Below are 23286 nucleotides of genomic sequence, written 5' to 3'. Positions count from 1 at the left end.
ATTCTGTGCCGGATGTTTCTACCTGCGGTGCTTAATTTCAGAATCTTGTGTTATCATTAGAGAAAAACAATCTCTTTTGCGATATAATTTTCTACCAAAAGGAAGGCAAAAGGGGCAGATTCTTCCTTGAATTCATCCTAGTATTTTCCTAGCCCAAAGTTTCTTCTTCTTCTTGGTTCCAGCTTCCAGCTGGAGCTGTATTTGTACATGCCCTCCTGGCATAAGCCATAAAGCAATTTTCTTCCAGATTTTAAGAGGTCAGATGTCGTCAACAGACATAGTTGGTCCCAGTACACTAGAATCACAACAGATAGTCACCTTTTCCAGCATGTTTGCCTTCCAGATAAAAGTAATGGCAACAGCTGGTTTTGTAGTCAAAAGTAAATATACTTCTCACCTTCAGTGTGTGCCTTCCTCAGCACCGTGGGGGTGGCGACATGACAGATGGTTCCTGCTAAGTAATCAGAGATAAAATGGTATTTGGTGCATGGCATAAATTTCCAGGCAAATAAGAATGCTTTTCATTTAATATTGTGAAAAGCTGGATACCTTAATAAAATGTGGCAAGCTGTAAGGAAACTCACATGTTAAAGTAATATGAAGTATGATGATGAGACTAATCACAGAACTGCTATAAATGATGCACAAGCTAACTGTCACTTGTCAGAAGTGAAGTTTTATAACTCTTTATTACATGTAAAGCTTTTTGGTAATGAGACAAAGGGAAACATGAACTCAAATTCTGCTGGTTTTAGGCTGATTACATCTTTTTTAGGGCTCTGTCCACTGTACAATATTTGAGTGTCCCTGGCTGCCAGTCCAGGCTCAGTTGTCAGTCATGCTTGGGCAGAGGTTTGTGCAGTCCTTGACACTGGACACTCAAGGACTCCTTGCATTAAGAGGTAGAACCATGTAAAGGAGAAACCATTTTAAGTATTTCTATGCTTTTTGTCTTCATTCTGACATAAATCCTCCTGGAAAAGGGTCAACAAATACGGTAGTTGTTTTCCTCAAGCAAATAAATTCCTCATGAAGGTAAAATTTATTTCAAATATATTCTTTTAATTCTATAAAGGGTGTCCCAATAGTTGATAGTTTAATACAATTAGAATTCCTTGGCACCATTCTATGTTCCCAAATTGTAACTATTTTTCATATCTACTTCTTTGACAAAAATGTGTCATTTCAAGTAATCATCATCAGATTCCAGATACAAGTGTTTATTTTGGGCTTAATTAAGGACGTTAGAGGTTTAGAAATAAGAATGTTGGTAATAGATGAAGTTCATAACCTAGGACAATACAATTTTAATTTACAAATTCTTGCCTAAAGGCATGATTATTAAAAAGGAAAAGTGGGGAAAAGAGGCACAAGAGATGGAGAAGGGATTGTTAGGAACCGGAAAAAGCCAAAATAAAAATTCAGGAAGTGGGGGCAGACACCCAAAAAAAACCCCAAAAAACCAACCAACAAAACAACAACAACAAAACAAAACAAAACACAACCAACCAAAAAGTGATAAAACAGAAAAGGGATCAGGCAAACCTCCTTAAAACTGCAATGGACAAAATTACCATTTACAATGCAAGGATAAGTCTTCCGTGCCCGATTAGAATTCTGTGAAAATTGTTGAACCTTGCAGAGGTGTCTTAGATAGCCAGCTGGTTGTAAACTTCAAGATCAGATCTGAAAGAAAAGAGATCAGTGCTGTAACTAAACTAGTCTGTGACACATCCAGGTGTAACTGGTCATTCTAAAGGTGTTGCTTGGACTTACAGAGGACAACTTGCCAAACACTGGTGATTTGTGTTTCTCTTGAGCCCACATGTTTTGTGTTGCAAGAGACATATTATTTATATATGTTTGTGTTGCCACAGTTTATGCAGAAAAAATGTATATAAGTAGATTCTGTGCATGAATCTAAGTGGTTAGCAATATAAAAATGTCAGTATTCACATCTGCAAACTTACTACTTTAGTACTTGACCCCAAGTCTCTAATTGTTCTATCTCTGTTTTCATGGAAGACAGAAAGAAAAGTAATAAAAGTCTTTCATTTACCCACATGTAACTCATGGATATTTGTCAATGCAGGTTTATCAATATAGAGTCCACATTGGTTTCACATGTGACAAGGAGGCAAGCAAACAGTGGAGAACGGCAGTACATGTGATGCAGATAAGCAAGAAAGAAAAATTAAGAACAAAAAGACAGAGCAGTTACTAAAAAGCAGGTAAGTAATTCAGATGATTCTGTGTAAAGTGTAAAATGTAAAAAGAATTGTTTCAACTAGTGTATGTTGATCTTGCCCTTCCTAGTATTTCTGAGAATTACTGCTGTATGTGTCTGTGGACATACCTACACGCAGACATACACATACCCTACTTACACCCACTCACACAAGGAATTTACTTTTTGAAAAAATTGCTGTTACCCTCAGTGAAAATATTTACTATACTGGTATTTGGCATTTCTCTTCATAAAATCCATTTTCTGTATTTCATTTTATTTCCTTTACATAAAACATTGTACTATTTCTACAGGAAGCCAGACAAGTAATATTTTGACAGGGGAGTAAAAGAATGCTGTGCTATGTGTGTTACTGTTCCTTCTCGACAGTTCTAAGTTTTCAAAACTTATAATGTAGATTCTGTCCTTGAACCGATCTCTTGGGCATTACAAGCACACTGCAGAAATTGAATTTTCACCTTTAACAGAAGGTGGAAAGAAAATCATAGCTAAACATTACATATCAATCTGCTTAATCCTTACCTCTCCTTTCCACTCACAAAACTAACACTAAGTTGAGATGCTGGTATAGCAACACACATGAAGTATTAATAAATAGTTACTTATAGGTTTTTGCATTCCTGAGTAACACCATCACCTTATCACATCCATTTAGTTTATCCACAAAACAGAAATCCTTTTAGAGTTTGGCCTTGTAGAAGAGCTTTAACCCATCTACAAAATGTTATGCTTATATTTAACTTCTGTAGAACAACATCTAATGCTTCCAGACAGCATTTTTCAGAAGAACTGACTCCATATCTGTGGAAATTCACTACTGAAATAACACATTCTATGAATTCTTAAGAGCTCTAAAGACATTAAAAACCAACCAAACGAAAATCCTCAAAAGTCATTATTACTCTTGCGTCATACTGATTATACCTTGCACAATTCCTGATAATGCAGTATTGTGTTCATGATAACTTTGTGCAGTTTGGTAAGACTGGCACACACTGAGACATTCTGTCTATCCCTTTGTACGTTGCTGATTGATAACTGCTGCATGTATGCAGAGTATCACAAGGATGCCTCTAATGGGAGAAGCAGCATCCTACAGCTGGAGTTTCTCTAGGACATGCAATATTCATCAGTTACAAACTTGGGAATGTCATATTGTAAAAGCTACGTGATAAAAGACGCTGTGTGGTGTTACAGCTGATTCCATTTGCCATATGTCATGTTATTATTTTGTATTACCTTGGGGAGTGCATTAAAAGTGAAAGAACAGAACACACTCAAGGTATATGGAATAATAAGGGCAAATTGCATAGTTCTTAATTATATCAGTACAGACTGTAAGTGAAATGGAGATGGAACTAAACATGAGAGTTGAAAGTGCATTATACTGCTTCCCAGCTCCTGAAAAGTAATGAACTCTATCAGGAATATTTAAACAGAAAGAAATTGCCAGTCACCATATGTAAAAGCCTACAGACAACCTCAAAGCAGGTTGACTCAAAAGTCAGCAAATGCTATGTTTAATGCTACATACATTCCCAAAATATGGGTTTACATCAAAAATAGTTTTACATGGGATAGGCTGGAGAAAACATTTAATCAGTAATCTCTAAATGAGAGCCCATATGCTCAGCTATAATAAAACCATGACATGAATTACTGGAACAATAAAGGGAGGGTATTTGCTGAAAACAGCTAAAGTAAAAGCATAACAATTAGTTGTGTCCGTTTGATACCGGGTAAGTGAGCTGTCCACAGGGCCTAAGAAATTTCAAAACAAGCAGAAACTCCAAAGTTAAAAAGGCTTTCTCTTTGCAATATATCAAAATTAACAAGCAGATTGTTATGAATGTGGCCAAAACTTAAGCAAGATTTGAGGAAAGACTCTTCAGTGAAAAAATACTTCGTATTTTACATGGTAGTATTTGTCTGCCAACTCCATTCTTTGCATGCCAATAAATTGAGCTTTACCCCTCTCTATCCTGGAGTGCCATCTTTGCAGCTCTTATCTGACTCTGAACCAAAATTCGGCCAAGGTTAGATCATTCATTGGGAGATATTATTCAGTCACCACTTAAATTTTAAATGACAAATGTTGTGATACCAAATAGCATAAACATATGGGCCTGCTTTTTTTTGCACTAGTTTGGCTCTAAATGCCATAGTCCATTAGATGGGGCATTTTAAGTTACAGGAATAGGACATTTTCAAATTATTCACGATAATTGTGCAATATTTCAGATGACATCCTCAAAACTATTCAACTGTTCAGTTTGAGCAGCCAAAAAGTAGATCACTCCCATTAGCCAGATCTTTAGCAGGAATAAATCAGATAAAATTCTAGTAATTCTCAGTATTTCCACTTGCACTTTGCTTTCCTATTAGTTTTTACCAGCTTTTAAAAAGATTTTTTTTTTTTTGGTAAGTCATTCAAGTGTCTCACGGTCATTTAAAGCTAACAGAACCTCACAGGAAAGAGAATAGAGGATCATGGCTATATGGCCCTTGTAAAGCTTGCATTCCCTACCAAAACCAGTGCAGTTTACCAGTATCAAGATTTGACACTGTACTGTTTACATTTGTAAATACTCCCTATCCAGTGATGTCAGGAGGAACTGCAACTACTCTGCAAATTACTGCATCCATTTTCATTTCTCAGCTAATGTGAACACCAACTCCTAACACATTCTCCACTGTATTATCAAGATCTATGAAGTTTTCACACATTTCAGTCTGTGTGCCACTCAAGCTTCTGTTCCAGCCATAAAATAGGCTGATGGCAAAAATGACTGATGTCACTAAATGAGGGTTATTATTCAGTGAGAGATAAGGAAAGAAAGGGAGGGAGAGAGGGAGGGGAAAAGCCAGTTCTGACTATTGTACTCAAGGGTGTTCTTCCTTTTTAAGTGAGCTGGAATCTTGAATATGAGTTAACTAACAGCTCAAGTTTAAAGATTCAGTGTTGTCAACATACTTGGTAAATTAGCAAACATTTGTCTATTATTATCTTCTTTAAAGGAAAGTTGTTTATTATTACAAGATAGAGTAATATTTGTAGAATGTATTCAATTCCATGCTAATGAAAGATAACCAGTGTTCGACAGAATCAGTGTTTACCTTACCATAATAAATTGAGAATTTACAACTACATTTTAAATACTTTGATTTCTGCTATTCTGATAAGCTCTGTTACCCTGACAACAAGCATAAATGAATATGTTAGGTCATGATAAATTTTCAGTGCAGCAGTTTTAAATTGGTACTGGAAAATAACTTTTTTTAAAATACTTAGTAATTTCTGCTGAAAAGATTGAAATATTTAATTAAATATGGGAAATGGAATGTCAATATGAATTTTAAAAACTAAAATCTCATCATAGCATAGTAATTATTTCTACTATTATTTTTTACTAAATTCAAGTTTACCATTCAAGCTTCACACTGAACAACGCAAGAAAAACAAAGTTTTTTTCTGCTAGTTCACTTCTTTTAGGCAGTTAATTTTTTTATTAATTGATCATAAGAGTATTATAGCATAATATTGATTAATTTAGATGTGTACACTTTTAAAGTCTTCAATTAGTTTAAGAAAATTCAGATAAGCCAAAAATTTTCTATGCTTCAGAGGTAGAATGTTGAATTACATCTAGCAGGAAAATCAGGAGTATTTTTATCCAACCATAGTTTATTAGTAACCAGGCTTGAACAGTGTCCGTATTTTAAGAAAATTTCAGAGAGAAAAGATATGATCTCTAAGACATGATCTATGCAAGAGTACATTGTACACTATAAAACCATATTGTTGATTACATAACCCCCATTTTTAGAGACAATGCAGTATTTAAAAACTTGGAAAACTGGTTATATAAACTGGAATAATAAATTTTTAGTATGGTCAACCTCTGATTTTCACTTCCGGAGGCACTACTATATTCAATTTTATAAATACACCTCTACTCAAAACTTGAAAAATAAACAGCTGCTCCATGTTTTAGAGGTGCCGAAGACCTGGTTAAATGCAATTTATGTACATTTTAGGGTTTCTTTTGATATATATTCAACTGTCAATTCTCATATGTTTCTTGTAAAAAGATACTCTGCTGGATATTTGCAGTACATTATGAACAGATGTTATACCTGCTCTGCTGATTCCTGTTAGAGTTCTTATATCTTTACTGGATTATGAAGTGTTGATTAAACTGTAAGTGAAAACACAGTGTAGTAAACAAAATATATTAGGATTTCAGTGCTTTTTCTAAAAAAACATGTTTCATAGCAGACTGTGGACCAGTGTTTCCAAATTCTTCCTTATTCTTCTTCCTTATTCTGCTTCTAAAATGTTTCCTTATTCTAAATCTAAGTCTTTTTATGCCAGTAAAAGCTGACAGACTCTCAAGGTAAACAACTGACAAAGTCTCCTGAGCACCCAGCATGATCTGTATTTTCTGCAGTTCTGGAAAAAACCTCAATATCATTTGAGAGTTTTAAGGACATGATATGCCCTAATAATGATATGTCCTTAGTAGTCCAACAATGTTATTTATTGTTTTCAGGGGAAATTTTCAGAAAGCAGATTCCATTTTGCAAGTGAGGCTTTTTAACTGCCATGCCTACATTGCACATTTGGCCAGTCCATTCACTAGCACTGAACAGATCCCTATCCTTTTATTCCCAAAGATGTACGTGTATATTTTTGATATACTGTGTATGTTCAAAGGAAGGTAATTATTTGAAGTAAACACAGAATATGAAAAATGAACAAGAAGAAAAGTATAGAAATGTTTTCTGAGTGAGGCTCTACCACCCTTGTTTACACCCTCATCTCCAAGAACACCTCCTGATCAAGCTGCATCCTAAAAGCAACATTAAGTGCTTTCCTGGAACAGATTACTGAACTGCATGCTCAGATGATGACTGTAATTTCTTATTTTTAAAGGCAGTGACTGCAATAACATCATGCTAGCAACATTTGTGTTGTAAATTGTACATAATTGTATAGAAATAAACTGTGAGGTATCTAAGAGCCCATCAAAATGCAATAAAGGGGAAGGATTTTTTTAAACCGGAAAACACAAGACTGAACAGGAATGAAAATATTCTTTTGTAATTCCTTGCTTATCCCACCAAAAGACCATCTGATTTTTATAAAGTGAGTTAAAACATAAGAAATATAAATTCCTCTTTGCTGTTTAGAATATTATTGATTTTTTTTGACATCACGGATGACAGTAGATGTGATTAATGGCTGCTGATAATTGGAGTTTCATTCCAGTGGTTATTGCTTGTCAGTAACAATTAATAGCTCCACAAACCCCCCGTTCATTTCACAATATTAAAGACTTGATGGCTTGTGGGAATTATGCTAAACTAGTACTTTCAATTAGATTTTGAATTTTATAGTATATTGAATAACAGTTTATGGTTTTATAATAGCAATGATGGTTTATTGTTGCGTGGTAATCACTCTTGTTACATGTATGTTTATCTGGAGAATTATCATTTTTATAGTCATTAAAATTATTCAATTACATGTTAACATTTCTCTGGAAATATGGGGTGCTTTGGTCTGTATCAGTAAAGATGGTTTTGAATGTCATTGATGTTGTTTTTGCCCTGGTATTTGATAGGCAAGGTGCAATGTTTAAGGGAGGCAAGAAAAGTTTCTGTTCCTTGGTATCGAGCACCAGCTGGAATGGAGTGTTGCAGAGCCACCCAGTTGCAAGTGTCCTGCCTACACCTGGCTGGGCTGTAGATGTAAGGCAGTAACTCTCATTTCCAGCATGGTGGAAGTGAGGAGGGGAATCTTCAGTAAAGTGAAAGATGGATTTTTGGAGAGTCACCGAGAAGCATCCTCACCTTTGGCCATTTCCCCAGTAGAAAAAACTTCCTACAGTCAAAAGGAAAAAAAAAGCAAAGGAACAAACGAAAAAACCAATAGGAAGGGAGAGGGAATCAAGGACTGGCACAGAGGAGTGGACAGGGGAGAAATAAAGAGCTATGCAAAATAAAGTTGATTGAAAATGTCATCTGCATCAGGACAAAATGGTGCATGGAGTTTATTGTGAGAGACTGGAAAGGGTATAATTCTTTATTGTGGCTACATTAAACTTCACAGAACAATTTTTAAAGTTTCTTAACTGAGAAATCAACAGGCTCTGAAGTTTAACATGCTTGTGAGATAAATCTTGAAAATATAAGTGTACTAATAAAAATTCTGACACTCAGGAAGCCAGTGCATTTCTGACACAGACATCTACATTGTCAGGATCTGAGTCACAGATCACTGAATAAAGTTCAACAAAGTGGGAAAGGGAACAATGTGGAGAAAGAACTTTATAAAGTAAGCTTCTTGATTAGCAAGGCACATACTGATTTCACTTGCATAAGTGCTTTTGCCTAGGACTCTGCTTGACTTATTTTTTGATGCAGAGGATACCATTTCTATGACAATACTGTAAATAAATGTTTCTTCTGCTTTGTCTCTTATTTCAACATGCTCTTAAAATTTGCTGATAATTTTGATTATTTTTCTAGTTTAATCTTAAACAAATTATCTAACTACTCTCCCAAATAAAGACAATTCTACTAATTCAATCTTGTAATTTTCTTCCAAACAAGGAAGTTATTCTAGTGTAAGATGAGAACCTGCCCCAAGAAGTACCGAATTATTGCAGCAAAGTAGGTTAAGGGAAAAGTCAACAGTAAAAATGACTATGATAATTCTAACAAAATTCCGTGTCAAAACTGCTGTCTGTTGCACATCTCCATTCAGGGGTGATCATTTCCAAGTCAATGCCAAACTCTGAATGAAATCAATGAGAACAGGATCAGGACCTTCCTTATTACTATTTGATTAGTTTGGGCAGATTTGCAAAAGCAGAAAATTACTGCTGGTGATAGCAAAACCTCCCAAGATATTCCTGTTTGTTTCCCTGGAAAAATCATAATGTGAAAGTTTGGATGATTATACAGATATATTTACTTTGCTCCTGGCCTTCAGACCATCTGTTTTTTCTTACAGTTTCGTGACACTACTATTAGTTATTTGTTGCATATTACACCTCACAGCTCTAATTAGTATTTGTCCTACTGTGACCAGGTGAAACCAAGTGCAGAGTAAGTTGGGACTAAATACAAAAAATAACCAGCTTTGCAATTCCCAAGGTAAATTTTGGCTAAGTGTAAGTTAGGGGTTTTTTATGAACAATTTTTTTTCTTATAATTTTTGTTGAACTCCCAATGTTATTTGGATAATAAAATTTAAAGGAAAAAAGCCATTGAATTAAATTCACAATTATGACGTAAAGCATCGTGACTAAGGAGAACAAAGTATACAGATGTATGTCAGTAATCCAATGGAGAAGGATGAGGGAGTTCAAAAAAGCAATTCAGTTCTATTCTTTGATCTAATCTAATAAAACATTAATCTTTCTGTTGTGAAACACAAATCCAGGCATTGCAATGGCTGTAGATCCAATTCTTATGTCTTATTCAGACAAATCATTTTCAGGAACTCTAAGGTTTGACAATACCAACAAAGATAATCCCATAATGTATGTCCTATATCCAGTGCTGAATTTATCAGGTGTGGGTTACTTATTTTATGACTGAAGAATTTCTGGAAACATCATAGAATTCATGTTGGCAATTCAGTTACTGTTTTCAAAATGTAGTCTTTTACAAACATGTAAGGGAACTAGACATTTTCTTGAAGCAAACTCCAGGGACATGGGAAAGCCAGTACATCTGGGCAGAACAAGGGATGTCAGAGCTTCATTAGTTGTCACTTTTGGGATATAGATTCTAGCATCTGTGTGCCTTTCTTGTTTTCAAGTACAGAGCAGTTTTAGTATGCCTTGGGCAACAAGATAATTCAAATATGCATACATTCAATAGCATTAAAATCATCAGAACATACATGCAAAAATTTAGAAACTGAGACCCAGCTGTTTGCTGCTCAGAAGAATTGTCTGTTATTTTCTTTTTTTTTTTACTGTGAATAGCGCCTGTAAGTATTGGGAACAGTGAAACCAAGCAGAACATAAGCTACAAGCAGAAAGGAGGAATAGGCCACACAAATACTCTTTTGTTCACATAAAATTGAGGTTGTCTGAGTGTGTTTTAAAAATTCAGTCAAAACATCTGCTAGAAGAGCTCTCACTAAAGCATTAGCTACTCCATCTTCTCAGAGGATGTTGTCTATTCTAGTGGCTCTGCCCAGAAAACTACTTATATTACTATGGAGTGAAGTGGAAATAAATTCACACACATGTTGTACTGTGCTCTGGAAGACTGTGTTTAACATGAGAGATGAATATCATCTTTTACCTTTACTCTAAAACCTATGGCTTTTAGAATTTGGGGATTTTCTGCTTATTTACTAATGGTAAGCATATGTTATGACTGTAGTGCTTGAGAATTTATCTGATTAATAGAAGAAATTAAAAACTTAACATTTTACTGCTGCTATGTTTATGTTTGCAGCTTGTAGCTTTATTTCTGAACTTCAGGAGAAGCACGATTATTTTAGCCTACACTGCCAGTGTACACACACATGAAAAATTAAACTCTAAAAGAGTTTGGCCACAATTTTTAATAGAAGGCTCATCAGTATTTGCTTTACTTTCGCAGCAGGAAAAACCACACAATTATACGAACAAGTTTTCACAGAGCTCTGTATCAGAGCTTCTATGCTCACATCATTGTTACACTTCTCAGGTGCATGGATTTCAGGCATGTGCCTTCTCCAATTTGTCCTTCTTACTTTCTATAACTTACGTTTAATAAGCAGACAAAAGCTTCTCTGAGCTCTCCTAGCAGGAGGTAATTGGTCTATATTCTCTGCAGTTTCCTCTCCAGCACTATAACATACATCAGTTGCTAATGGTTAATTACTTTGTGCACTTGCAGTTCAGCCTCCTGCAGAGTGAAATTAAATTTTGTGGCTTTAGCCTAGAACATGGACTCAAAACACGGGCATACTTAAAAGTTTTTCTCAGCACTGATCAGAGAAGTTCCTTGACGTACAGGAGAGGGAGTTGCAAACCTGACTTTTATTCCAGGTGTTCACTGATTCCATCAATGGCCAGAACGATTTCTCACCAGCCCTTTCCTCTCAGTGAAAAACTACTTATCCACTGCTGCAAGAGGCTGTACATACCACTATAACTAAACGATTCGGTAATTCAAGAAATCGTTTATCTGAATTTTGCTTTCATTTGCCCAAAACTAAAAGTCTTTGTGAAAGACAACTAACCAGTCTTGGAGCAGTATCATTAACAGGAATATAACTCTTGTATTCATTCATCCTGGAAAGTTCAGAAGTACATTGTCTTCCTTTGCCCAGGCTTCATTCAATAGCTAGTATTGAAATGTGTGCACTGAGGAGAGCAATTGTGGTCTGACCATTTATGCTGATATTTCTGATACCTATGTGCACTGAGTAAATAATGCTCAGATATCTTGGAAACCATGATAAACAGAACTGTTCATTTTTTTAGTTCTGAGCAAACAGGATGTTTTGACAAAAACTGGGCTCAATTCTTACAAAATGGAAATCTTCTTTTAGTAAGTTTTTTAAGGCACATTAATTCCACTTTTCATGTCTGGTTCCCAAAGTAACATTGAGAATGACCTGTAAGAGGTACTACAAACTTTGGAAACTGATGATGGCCACTTTAAGCCTTTATAATACTGCAGGAAACTGCAGTGGTGTCATCATGCAAACAAAAGAAAATAAACCATCCCAAACAGAAGTAGTCACAGATGCTTTTTCAGGTACAGAATGAGTGCAGTTTTCAAGAAATAATTTTTGTCAGGTTTTGTCAGCTTTTCTAAGTTCACCTGATATGCCTATGTTAGTCATAAATTGTTTCTACAAGAACGGATTTTATCTTATGATTTGTATGACTATCAGTAATTATAAGAGCCCAGCAGAATAAAAGGCTTTTTTTTCTCATGCTAGATAGGGAGCTTAATTAGCAGTAATTTAATTCTGGGAGGAACTCGCTTTGTCTCCCTTATTTCACAGAAGAGCTCCTGCTGAAATATTTTGCCATATTTTTCCTTCCTGTAGGAAAAATGCACCTTGAGCTCTTCCACCTATGTTTTTTAGTAAAAAGAATTTGTATGAAGTATTTATTTTGTTCTGAGATTAAAACAAAACAAAACCCCAAACTAAACCAGTAAAACTTATCTGTAATTCATTGGGATTTGACTTTAATGAGGATTCTTCCTTTTGAATTCACAATGAGACAAGCTGGCCAAAAACTTATTTCTGTTATAAAAGTAACAAGCAAACAGCAACTCTCAGACTGGAAAATAAAAGTACTCAGGATTTTTTTCAACTAAAAACAAAAATACATTTGAGGAAAATAGACAAGTTGTGAAAAGTTTTAAGGAATTTTTTAGCCAGCTGGAATAAAAGCGCTGACTTTTAATATTTTTCCCTTTGAAGCAAAGTTCTTTATATTCTCTAATGCTAGTCTACAAATACCAGGAGGAGAACTGCACAGTAATTTATCAGTACCTGGCAACACCTGAGTTTGCCATATGGTTCTTCTGTAGGGAGTTACAGTCCCGAGTTCTACCTGTGCAATATTTCTGAGTGAACTTCATCCATTTCCATTACAGTGGAAGGTGTCTTACAGACGAAATTTCCCCTCAGCTACTTCTTGCAGAAATAGGCACCCTAGGCATAGTATATGTAAACTTTGGACTACTGTCTGGCAGCTCAACAAGACAGAATTCCTATTAAGTGTGCATTTCTCAAAATCACCATCGTTAACTTAGTCACTTAAATAAGATTGGATACATCCAGTTCTTTCAGCCTGTAAAAAAACTGAGCTGAGCTTACTGCACTGACAGATAGTGAGGCTGCACTACAGTTCAACAGAATAACACAGAGCTTGGTGTAGAATTCTTTTAACTACCTGCTCTGCCTGGCATTCTACTTCCTTGGGAGCCTGAATACATTTGAACTGAGACTGTATTAAAAAAGCATAGAAGCAAGTGCTATCAAATTGGTTGGTTGTCTGTGATTACTTCCACTTGGAACCAAAAATTAGAAAAGTCCTTTAACTCTAATACTAACTTTTTATTTTGAAAAAAGAATTTCATCATGCTAAACCTCTCATGCAAATACTGTGAGATGGATCTGGTTTTCCATGTTTTTCTACTCTGGTTATTTTAGAAATGCCAGTATTCTGAAGTTCTCTGCAATTTACTTCAGCCATTCTGCATGACTAAGACATTTTGTATACTCAGAATGTGAATATAGATTAAAGTACTGTGATAAATTATGCAGAACATAATTGATGAAGAAATGATTAAATGGGCAAAAAGATTTGGAGACTGAGTGAATTTGCATCAAATTCTAAACATTTCCACTGTCTGTTATTATTTTGATTAATCAGCATAGGCGCCCTTTGTTTATTTTTTTCTTTGAGAAGGAAAAAGACAAGAGAATATATTGCTTGAATAGCCTTCTCTTATTTTTCATTTAAAATTAGAGTCAGTACTTTTAAAGTGTAAGACTTCCTTTTCCAGAACATTTATAAAGATTTAGCTTCCTAAAGTTATTTGGCTTCCTTCAAGTTATTTGCCATAAAAAGTTCATATATTCAGACCAATAAAGAAAACAAACTCAGCACATGGGGAATTCGTAACCTTCTGAATCACAGCAAAGTGGCACTCAAATATTCAGTGAAAGTAGTTCTTTTTGCTTTGTTTAGAGAGGCTAATCTAATTGGAAAATGTTTCTGGTTAGAAATATTTCTGACTTTTTAGTATAAAAGTTGTAGCATTTGTTTGAAAATAATTTTTTGGCAAGGATGCTTCCTGAGTGCAAAGACATCATCACCTTAAAAGATGACAAATACAGTAGCTGCTTTCCATTTGGAAATAAGCAAAAAGTACAAGATATAAAGTACAAGAGAAATGTTCTTTAACTGTTTGCCAACAATTTTTTCAAATGAGAAACAGTAACAAAGGGCTATGGGAATATTTTTTTCTCAGCTTTCTGAATGATTCTTAGTGGCAAAAGCTGTGTGATGAAAGTCTGCTTCCCCAGAAGATGTCAAGGTAGAGCTGAACACTTATGATGTATTTTAAGTGTGTATATTATAGTTTCCTTTACTCATGTTATATCATCCAGCTGGAAAAACAATCAAAACCATTTGGAAAAAAAAAAAAAAAAAACAAAAAACAAAAAAAAACAAAAAACCTAAGGAAAAATATAATTTAAAAATAGATATAATTGGATCACTAATTCATACATTTGGTCACCTTTCTCATGGGAATTGTCTTCTTACCAAAAATTGCATAAATATATTACAGACAACACCAAGTTGGCTCAGAGTAATAATCTGCTGGAGAGCAGGAAGGCTCTGCAGAGGGACCTGGGACAGGCTGGATCGACGGGCCAAGGTCAATTGTAAGAGGTTCAGCAAAGCGAAGCGCTGGGTCCTGCACTTTGGCCACAATAACCCCAAGCAGTGCTACAGGCTGGGGGCAGTGGCTGGAAAGTGGCTCAGTGGAAAAGTACCTGGGGGTGCTGGTCAGCTGCCACCTGAACATGAGCCAGCCTGTACCCAGGTGGCCAAGGCAGCCAGTGGTATCCTGGCTTGTATCAGGAACAGTGTGGCCAGCAGGACCAGGGCAGTGATTGTCCCTCTGTCCTCAGCACTGGTCAGGCCATACCTTGAGTCCTTTGTCCAGTTCTGGGCCCCTCAACTGAGGAAGGACACAGAGGTGATGGAGCACGTCCAGACAAAGGCAATGAATCTGGTGCACAAGTGTAATGAGGAGCAGCTGAGGGAGCTCCTAAGTAACAAGTGACAGGACAAGAGGAAATGGCCTTGGTGACCTAGAAGTCTTTTCCAACCTAAATGATTCTATGATATAACCTGTGCCATAAAAAAATTCTTTTACATTTCAAGAACAAACGGTCAGAAATGTAATGATGTCTGCAAAAGGCTTCTCTACTGCTATTGTATTTTACTTGAAAGGTAATGGAAAAATCTAAAATTTCAAGACACAGCCATGTAAAACAATGTTCTACAATGGTTTCTTACTGAGACAGAAAGGCTTTCATCACCGAATTGCTTAGCTAAGTGGTTAGTGAGAGTTAGTAACTATGAATTCATTATATCAAGAAATTATTTTTTACATTTAATCAGGTCAAATTAATAAAAGAAATTTCTCAAATGAGGGTTAAATGCTGGAATTTCAAATGGAAATCAGTTCTCAGTTGTTACTTGTTTTATGGTGTTTGGGTGCTATATATGTAGGGTTTGCTGGTTGAAAAAAATAATCTTTAAAGCTATGTGTTTCATGAATTCCACTATTGTGCTCCATTCTGCTGTATGCTTTACCTACAAATTAAATTCTCTGTGAAGGAAGTCCAAAATTGTTGTTCATAAGCTCTGCAATAAAACAGTTTGGTTTTTTTTTCCTTATGAAGCAACAATTTTCAAGTGAATAGGGCCTTTATAACACATATTTTAACACTCCTGTAGATTAATAATGTGTTAGCAGAAAAAGACATGTTGAGCTTAGCTCAGTTATCTTTCCATCCCAATTATACTCTGACATTAAATCTTGTGACATTTCATAAGAAGGGCCATTTCACCCATGGCTGCCTCAACTGCTGACAATTTATGCAACAGTTTCCCCTCCTAAGAAGCTAGTCTAAAAGAAGGTGGCTTTCTCATGTGCTGAAGTGTCTAACTAGCCATGTAAATTAAATAAGATGTAGCAAAGTATGTAAAATTGTTCATCTTACACTTACCTGATGCCTTTGACTACAGAAAGAGAAGTTAAAAGGCTGGCATAAATTCTTTTTGCAATTGCAATAGTGTTAATGGACTAAAATAAGAAAGAACCAGGGTACAAAATAACAAAGTATTTGCATGTAGGTGTCTCTTATTTCTTTATAGTCTTTCACATTTGTGAATAGGAATTTACAGGTTTAAATTTTTTTTTCCAAAAACCTGCCATTAAACAAAACTTCTACTGACACCACTAAATAAGCCACTGGGGTAAACCTAGTGTTGTCTTCCTCAAGGCAGAACTGAGTGACAGTCTTTAGGACCAGCTCAAGATCCTTTCACTGGACAACAGGCATACACACTCCTTATTATAAATTATAAACAAAGAAATCTCAGCTGGCTGCTCACCTGGCTCCAAAACTGGAAGATCCAAAGCTTGCAGGTAAAACCTCTGTGAAAGTCACAAAGTCTTAGGGATTGCATCCTACCTATTAAGACTGGATAAACTAATTCAGTTTCATGCTCATGGTAGAAATGTAATTTTTTTTTCCCTATGGGTTTATTCTGCCCAGCAATAGCTATTTTGCAGTTTGTCAGTGATGATATAACATGAAGTATAAGAAAACAACAAGCTAAATTAAATGCTTAATCTTGTCAATCTTTTCAAAGGAAAAGAAAAAAGCAGTTAAATTTTAACTACTGCATTCTATGAAAATCGCATGCTTTTACAGATTTGTGGGTGGAGAGAACAGCCTGTGCCTTCATATATATTGGCAAAAGTTAATCCAGCTGCTCCAGCTTCAGGGCCTGCCACAAACTGCTGTGCAGGATGGATAAATGAATGAATCATTGAGCCATGGTCTTCATCTTTCTTTGAAAATCATAGTTATTTTTGGTACCAAGTTATAAAAAGTTGGTTTTTAGTAGAAAATGCCTGTGCAGGAACAAGCACTGTACAAAATAATCTGAAAATATGCATTATAAAAACCAGTGCTTTCACTGAAGATGCCCCTGGCAAGGCCTTTATGCCAGGATCAGATTTCATGTACCTCTCTCGTAGTGTCTCTGTAAAGTATCCATTCCTAATACAGAAGATGACACAGTGTTTACTGTAATTTTTGATTTACTGTAATTTTTTTATGTTTTGCAATTAGAGCCCTGATTTATATTTAAGCTTCTAGATGTCCAAAACCGGTTCATTAATTACATTCCAGAATTATAACAGAACTCTCCAGCTGCAAGATTTTTTTAAATTCTGCTTTCTTTTCAAAACTAATTCTTCCACAGTGATCCTAAATGCTTTCTACACCAGGACTCTGGAATCATTTGCAAAGCCTGAAAATACAATCTGTCATTTTTCCTGTTCTGCGAGGAAATTAATGTGACAGATTGTTCAATTTGAAAGAGTGCGTAAGCACAGTGTTGATGAACTGCTTTGGCTATCAACATGACTGGGAGATAGCAATAGAACTTGCTTGGTATGGAACCATCCACAACATGATCTTTAAAGGGGATGATGATCACCTGTGTGTAAAAAAAAAAGAAATTCCATCTTTACCTCGCACTGACCTGCAAATGTAAAATTAACTGTAATTTTTGTTGTAGCAAAAGAGTGGTACCTTTGAGGTAGGTGCCATGAAACCTCAAAAAACCCCATATATTTCTGGCAGGCAGAGTGTAAAACAAATTAACAGGTCTGGGTAAGAAAATAATTGTAATTACTTGGAGTAACCACACAATACTCTTCTAAAGAGTAGTACTCTTCTACTCTAAAACCTAATTATTGATAAAAAACTTTAAATAAGTCCATTTTCTCCTCATTGTATTTGAATTACATTAATAGACATTATGGGTCTGGTTTTGCTTCTTGCAACATCCAGTGCAGCTTGTCAGCTTTCATAGAAACTCTAATCCCTGGAAAACTTCCCTTTTGATATCTAGAACAACACCTTTTAATATATCACTATTATAACCAATGTAGTAATGTGACGTAGGGCATATTCAGAGAGTCAAACCCTTAACTACAAGTTAACATACACCACTGGGGCTTCTCTTATCAAACACTGAGTTAGCACATCTATTTTACCCAGCCATATGAGCTAGTTTTAGCAAAATACATCCTCTTTTCCTACAACCTCACCTTCTCTCAAGCAGTGAAGTAGTGATGATACCATAGTAATACGCATAAATACTATTTTTTGCATTATATTGAGGTAACATACATTTATTGAGAAAGGTCAGAGAATTACACAAGAAAAAAAAAGTTTCTGCAAATACTAGGTCCCCTGCAAAATTTTACAATTTTCTATTTAAACATTTTAATTGAACTTATCTGTCTTGTCTAACACAAAGTAAATAAGATTTATTCACCATACAAAAAACCTGGAACATAAGGTAGACAGAGTGCTATTGAGTACTCCCAGAAAACAGACTCACTTTGACCCTATTCAGTTATTCTGGTCCTAAATGATGAACATAATAGGAGATTTCCCTGTGTGAAGGTAATGTGAAGAATACAGGGAAACAGACTCTAAATGTGAGACTAGTATATAGCAACTGGGATAACAGAAGCTTTAATTTTAATGGCAGTTTCCTTTAAGTAGCTTCATTACCTAAATGGTAAAATAATCTCTTGAAAGTATTGCAGTACAACTTTCCATAGCCCTTTCCTATAGGTTTGCTGCCTCCCTCCCTGCTGCAGTAGGACTTGCCATAGGCTTATTGTTTCCATAAACATTGATAAGTGTTTTTTCACCTACAGAGGAAGGTGCAAGTGCCTCCTCTCCAACAGCCTTTGCTGTGCAAAACAGTTATTTGTCACATGCAGGAGGACCTGTTTGTGTGGAACAGGCAGGCAGCCAGAAGTGTTCATAGTCACACTGACTTTATTCTATGAAAACATGTTCCTTAAAGCTTCAAATGAAGCAACAGCACTAATAACTATTAAATGCTTCAAGTTAATGTTAAACCAAGTTCTAAGGGTATGAAAATACAGAAATAATTCATTGTAAACATACATCCCTGACCCTAATGCGTGAAGTTGGAAAATATTTATGACAAAGTACAGCTAAGGTCTGATCTCACTGCCATTAAAACTGATGAGAGTTCTACCCCTAGCTCCTATGGTAGCAGTTCATAAAAATGTTTTTACCGTGGAAGGGAGAAGTAATTCATATGTATGACTGCATGAATGCTTGTACATGGGCATACAGATATTATAGCTCAATATATTCCTCTTTTCCAAAGTCAAGGTATTTGAAAAAAAGGCAAGTACTTTGTCCTTTGTCTTTGTTCATTTTTTTGTTTTTTCTTGTTCTTACATTCTTATGATATATTTTAATATCATGTCTTCTTGTTTCCCATAAGCTTTCTTTTATGTCTAAAAACGTCTTCAAGCTCTTAGATTTTTGCTATGAGTTAAATTTATATATATGTTATGGCCAAGTTTCTGTTAAAAAAACCCCAAACCTTATCTTTGAGATAGGAGTTGAATTTCCTTACTGTATTTAAATGCCAGCAGTAATTACAACACAGGACTTTGTCTCGTGCAATTTCTTTGGCTTTTTTAAACCAAGAATTAGAAGTTTGATAGCAAATTCAAATGAACGTATTATATGGTTTATCTGAAACTGCAGAGTCAGATTCAATTAAACACAATTAACCTCAAAAACTGCCACCACTTCTGAGGGTGAGTCATATCCCTCCCAGCAGCTGAACCCTCATGCAATGAGAGAGTTTCTTGAGAGAGTCTCTCAACAGGCATGTTCATCGCTCAGCCCAGAGGGACCAGCTCTGCTGAGTTCCTAAATTCTGACATTGTCCAGTAACATCATTGCAGGTAATTTGTGCAAGTGAAGCACAAGGACTGTTCATCTTTATAAGAGTCCCCTGTGCTTAATGGGTAGGGGAATCAAAGGACCAGTGAACTGTTACTTGTATGGGATTGATTAACTCTATCTGAGAAGAAGAGAAGCAAGAGGCAGACTATTTCAGTACAAAAAGGTGATCATAGAGCACTTCTGTGCCTTAGAAAAGGATTAATATATTGTCTCTACAAACACAGAATTAACAAATCCAACTCCTAAAAATCCAGTCAGCTGGAAGATCCTGATAGAATTTGATGACAGCTAAATAAGAATTTACAGAAATGTAGCAATGGCCATATAGAAGCTACTTGTAGATCATAAATAAGTCACTAGTTAATGACATCTTATCCTCCTTTAGGAGCTCCAGCAGTCTAAGACAGACCTTGTACTGATGGAAAATAGCTATCTTAGGATTCATATGCACTCAGGGTCCTCTAGAGAAAAGACTGAATAGGCTGGCCCTGCAGAATATCTCAAGAATAAACCTTTTTTAAGATGCTACTGTAGTGGTATCTTGTCTTTTCTAACTAGACAGTTAGGAGTTGGGAGCTGAAGAAGTAATTTGTCTCTATAGATCATCTCCATTTGCTCATTTCCTAGAATTAAGCTCAAGATGTACAACTTTTTATATGACATCCTAAATCAGCCTACAGCAGGTACACATTTATGTGAAGTTATATTCCAAACATTCCATTTAACAGAGCCACATGGTCACAGAAAACCCATTCTGTCATGTAGGGCTGTTCTTTCTGTTCAATAATTGGCCTAACCTACTTCTCTGAGTGCTATGCTGAATTTTCCAACTTTTATTCTAAAATATGCTTCTTCAGATGCATAAAAGAACCCCTTGTTCCTTTGTAAAATCTGTTTTCTTTCATCTAAGAATCATATAAAATATCTGGAAGTGTATGTGGTGAACAGAAGGAGGAGAAGTGAATTTTGGCTATTTCTATGCTGAGGGAAAGAGATGTAGTAAAGAAGACTTAAGCATCCCCAAAATCATAAATAATCCTGCATTTGTGCTGGAAGATGGAAAATTAAAAATTTCAGAGTAACATTTTACAGACAGAAATATGTCAAGTCCTGAAAGCAGATGATCTTTCAACACCAAGTACTGCCTCCATGATAACTGTAGTGTCTTCCATGACTATAATTAATCAGTAGCACAACACATGCTGTTAGGCCAACTAGGATTTCTTAAAAGATATAACACATTCAGAACACCATCTAACTATACTATGTTCTAATGAGATTTAGTGCTAGTGTTCTTTCATTTGCATTATTAACACGGGGAAAAAATATTAACATTCACAAAGGAAAAACACGGCACATGATAGAGAAAAGAAAGTCAAAAAATCACATCAAGGTAAAGAGAAAAATTTTGAAAATATCTATACAAACAAGCTATGAAAAACACTGACAGGACAGGAATACTCAGTAAAGCTGAGTAAGAAGTTTCAGACAAATTAGAAACTTCATTCTATTTTTTATGTCCACATCTGGATTATAACATAAAAATCATCTAATTGTTTTGGCAAGTAAAATGGAACTCCTGATATGGTAGCTTCATGATTGTCAACCTTCTTGCCCAAGCCCCCCTGAACAAACATCTGTATGTCTTTGAACAGAGCAACTCATTAGTTAGATGACAAACAAACTGTAGTCTGTCATGTCTGCAATTCTCTAATAAATACCATTATTGTATCAAAAGTTTTTGTTTTCTATTTTGTTGAGAATAAAATCATTTATTATAAAACAAGTTTTTCTTTCCTTCAGACCTCCACTTAGGGCTGTGAAAAATTATTTTTTCATATACCTTTAGTTTGAAGATATTTCACTGGTTTTTTAGCTCACAGAAAAAATAAAAAAAAATTAAAAAGTGTATCCATTGGTCCTCTGCATTTCAAATACACAGAATGCTGAATAAGTTTATCAGATAAAGAACCTGACCAATGCTTTGTTTTATATAATTTCTTTTGAGTTGCTTTTTCAATAAAACAATTACCAGAGCATGCTGTATCCAAGTATTCTGAGGCAAACATGACAGGCTGATTCTTGCACCGAGACTGAGACTTAGACACATTTTCACCTACAGTAAACCATTAGCATTTCCATTCCTCCCTTCAAAGCAGGTCAAGAACAACACTGTCACAGAACCACTCTTTCCATTATCCCCTGGAAAAAAATTAAAAACGATCAAATAGAAAAGCACTTCCAGGAGGTAGCTGAGACTGCTAATGTAAAAAGTGACTTGTACTACAACGATATAGAAAATGTTCGTAATTGGCATTTGAGGAAGGGCAGTGACACTGCTACTTCTATCACAGGCTAATTTGCACCGTGAAGTGAAATGATGTTCCAGTGTGATAACCCAAGACCCCTAACAAGGTACTGAACAGATGTGTTGCAGCTGGTTACTACCTTAAGCCAGTAGGTACACTGTGCACCAAGTGCCAAGTTGGACGGAATGCCGTGCGGAATGCAGGGGTGTTTATGTAGCTGTGCTAACATAAACACAGCTACCATTGCAGAAAGATGCAATGAAATTGTACCAGCCTGAGACACCAGAAGCATTACAGTCATATCACTGTGGCCATGCATCCAAAACAGTGATTAAAAGACTCCTTTCCCTCTTTTCTCCTTCCTACTTAGGCCCATCTGATATGAATTATAATCATGGTATTATGAAGTGAGGGGAACACACAGAAGGAGATGGCTGGGTCTCCCACAGGCAGCATTGGGCTCATCCTGCCTGTGCTCTAAGGTTACTGAGTGCAAGTCTGCCTTGCTTAGACAACACCCTGCTCTGGCCATGTCTTGCTGCATCAGCTTGAGCACAGGCCCTTCAGGTGAGCATCAGCTAGCTCATTCCCTCCATGATCCAGGAATGTCTATATTAAGAGACTGAAAAAGTCATTTGAATGCATGGAAATAATTTTTGTCCTATATTGAGGTACACCTTGAAGGTTGTGGTTGTTTCATAAGCCAGCCTTTCTTGCACAAATACGAGAGGAAGGGGATAAATCAGACATGCCCACATGCTCACATGCTCCAGCATCATTTCTTGGGATGGTATTGGGTTCTGTCGCACTACAGTGGGGTGTTATAATGCATTGTTTTACCTCACAAGGGGCAAATTATGCTGTCCTGACCAAAATACTTTATTAATTCTTGACCTCTGAGGGTTACACTAGGAGCTGCCAATAGTACTTTACAAAGTATATATACAAATGGAATGCAAACAGCACACAGCAATATCTAAATTTCCCCCATGTGTAAAGAAGCGTCCACATGCTGTCTTCTTTGTGGTGATACTTCTAAAATATTAGTTATTTGAGCTGACAGAAAAATATTTTAATAGTATATAAAAGTTTAGTATATAAATTCTGCATTTATATTCCAA

At 35.8% G+C, this 23286-nt stretch overlaps 1 protein-coding gene across 5 annotated transcripts in view; it reads left to right on the top strand.

Moving 5' to 3' along the window:
* Positions 1-23286, top strand: part of B3GALT1 (beta-1,3-galactosyltransferase 1) — a 184432-nt gene that overhangs the window by 81031 nt on the left and 80115 nt on the right. For all 5 annotated transcript variants that reach the window (XR_007632000.1, XM_050339329.1, XM_050339331.1 and 2 more), the window contains one exon: positions 2093-2231. The gene's annotated coding sequence lies outside the window, so the exon portion shown is untranslated. The remainder of the gene's footprint in view (positions 1-2092; positions 2232-23286) is intronic.

Source organism: Myiozetetes cayanensis, unplaced genomic scaffold (genome assembly GCF_022539395.1).
Source record: "Myiozetetes cayanensis isolate MyiCay16 unplaced genomic scaffold, myiCay2020 scf9, whole genome shotgun sequence".
Lineage (NCBI taxonomy): Eukaryota > Metazoa > Chordata > Aves > Passeriformes > Tyrannidae > Myiozetetes > Myiozetetes cayanensis.
The sequence above is the reverse complement of the archived record's forward strand: the minus strand, read 5'-3'. Positions and strand labels throughout refer to the sequence as shown.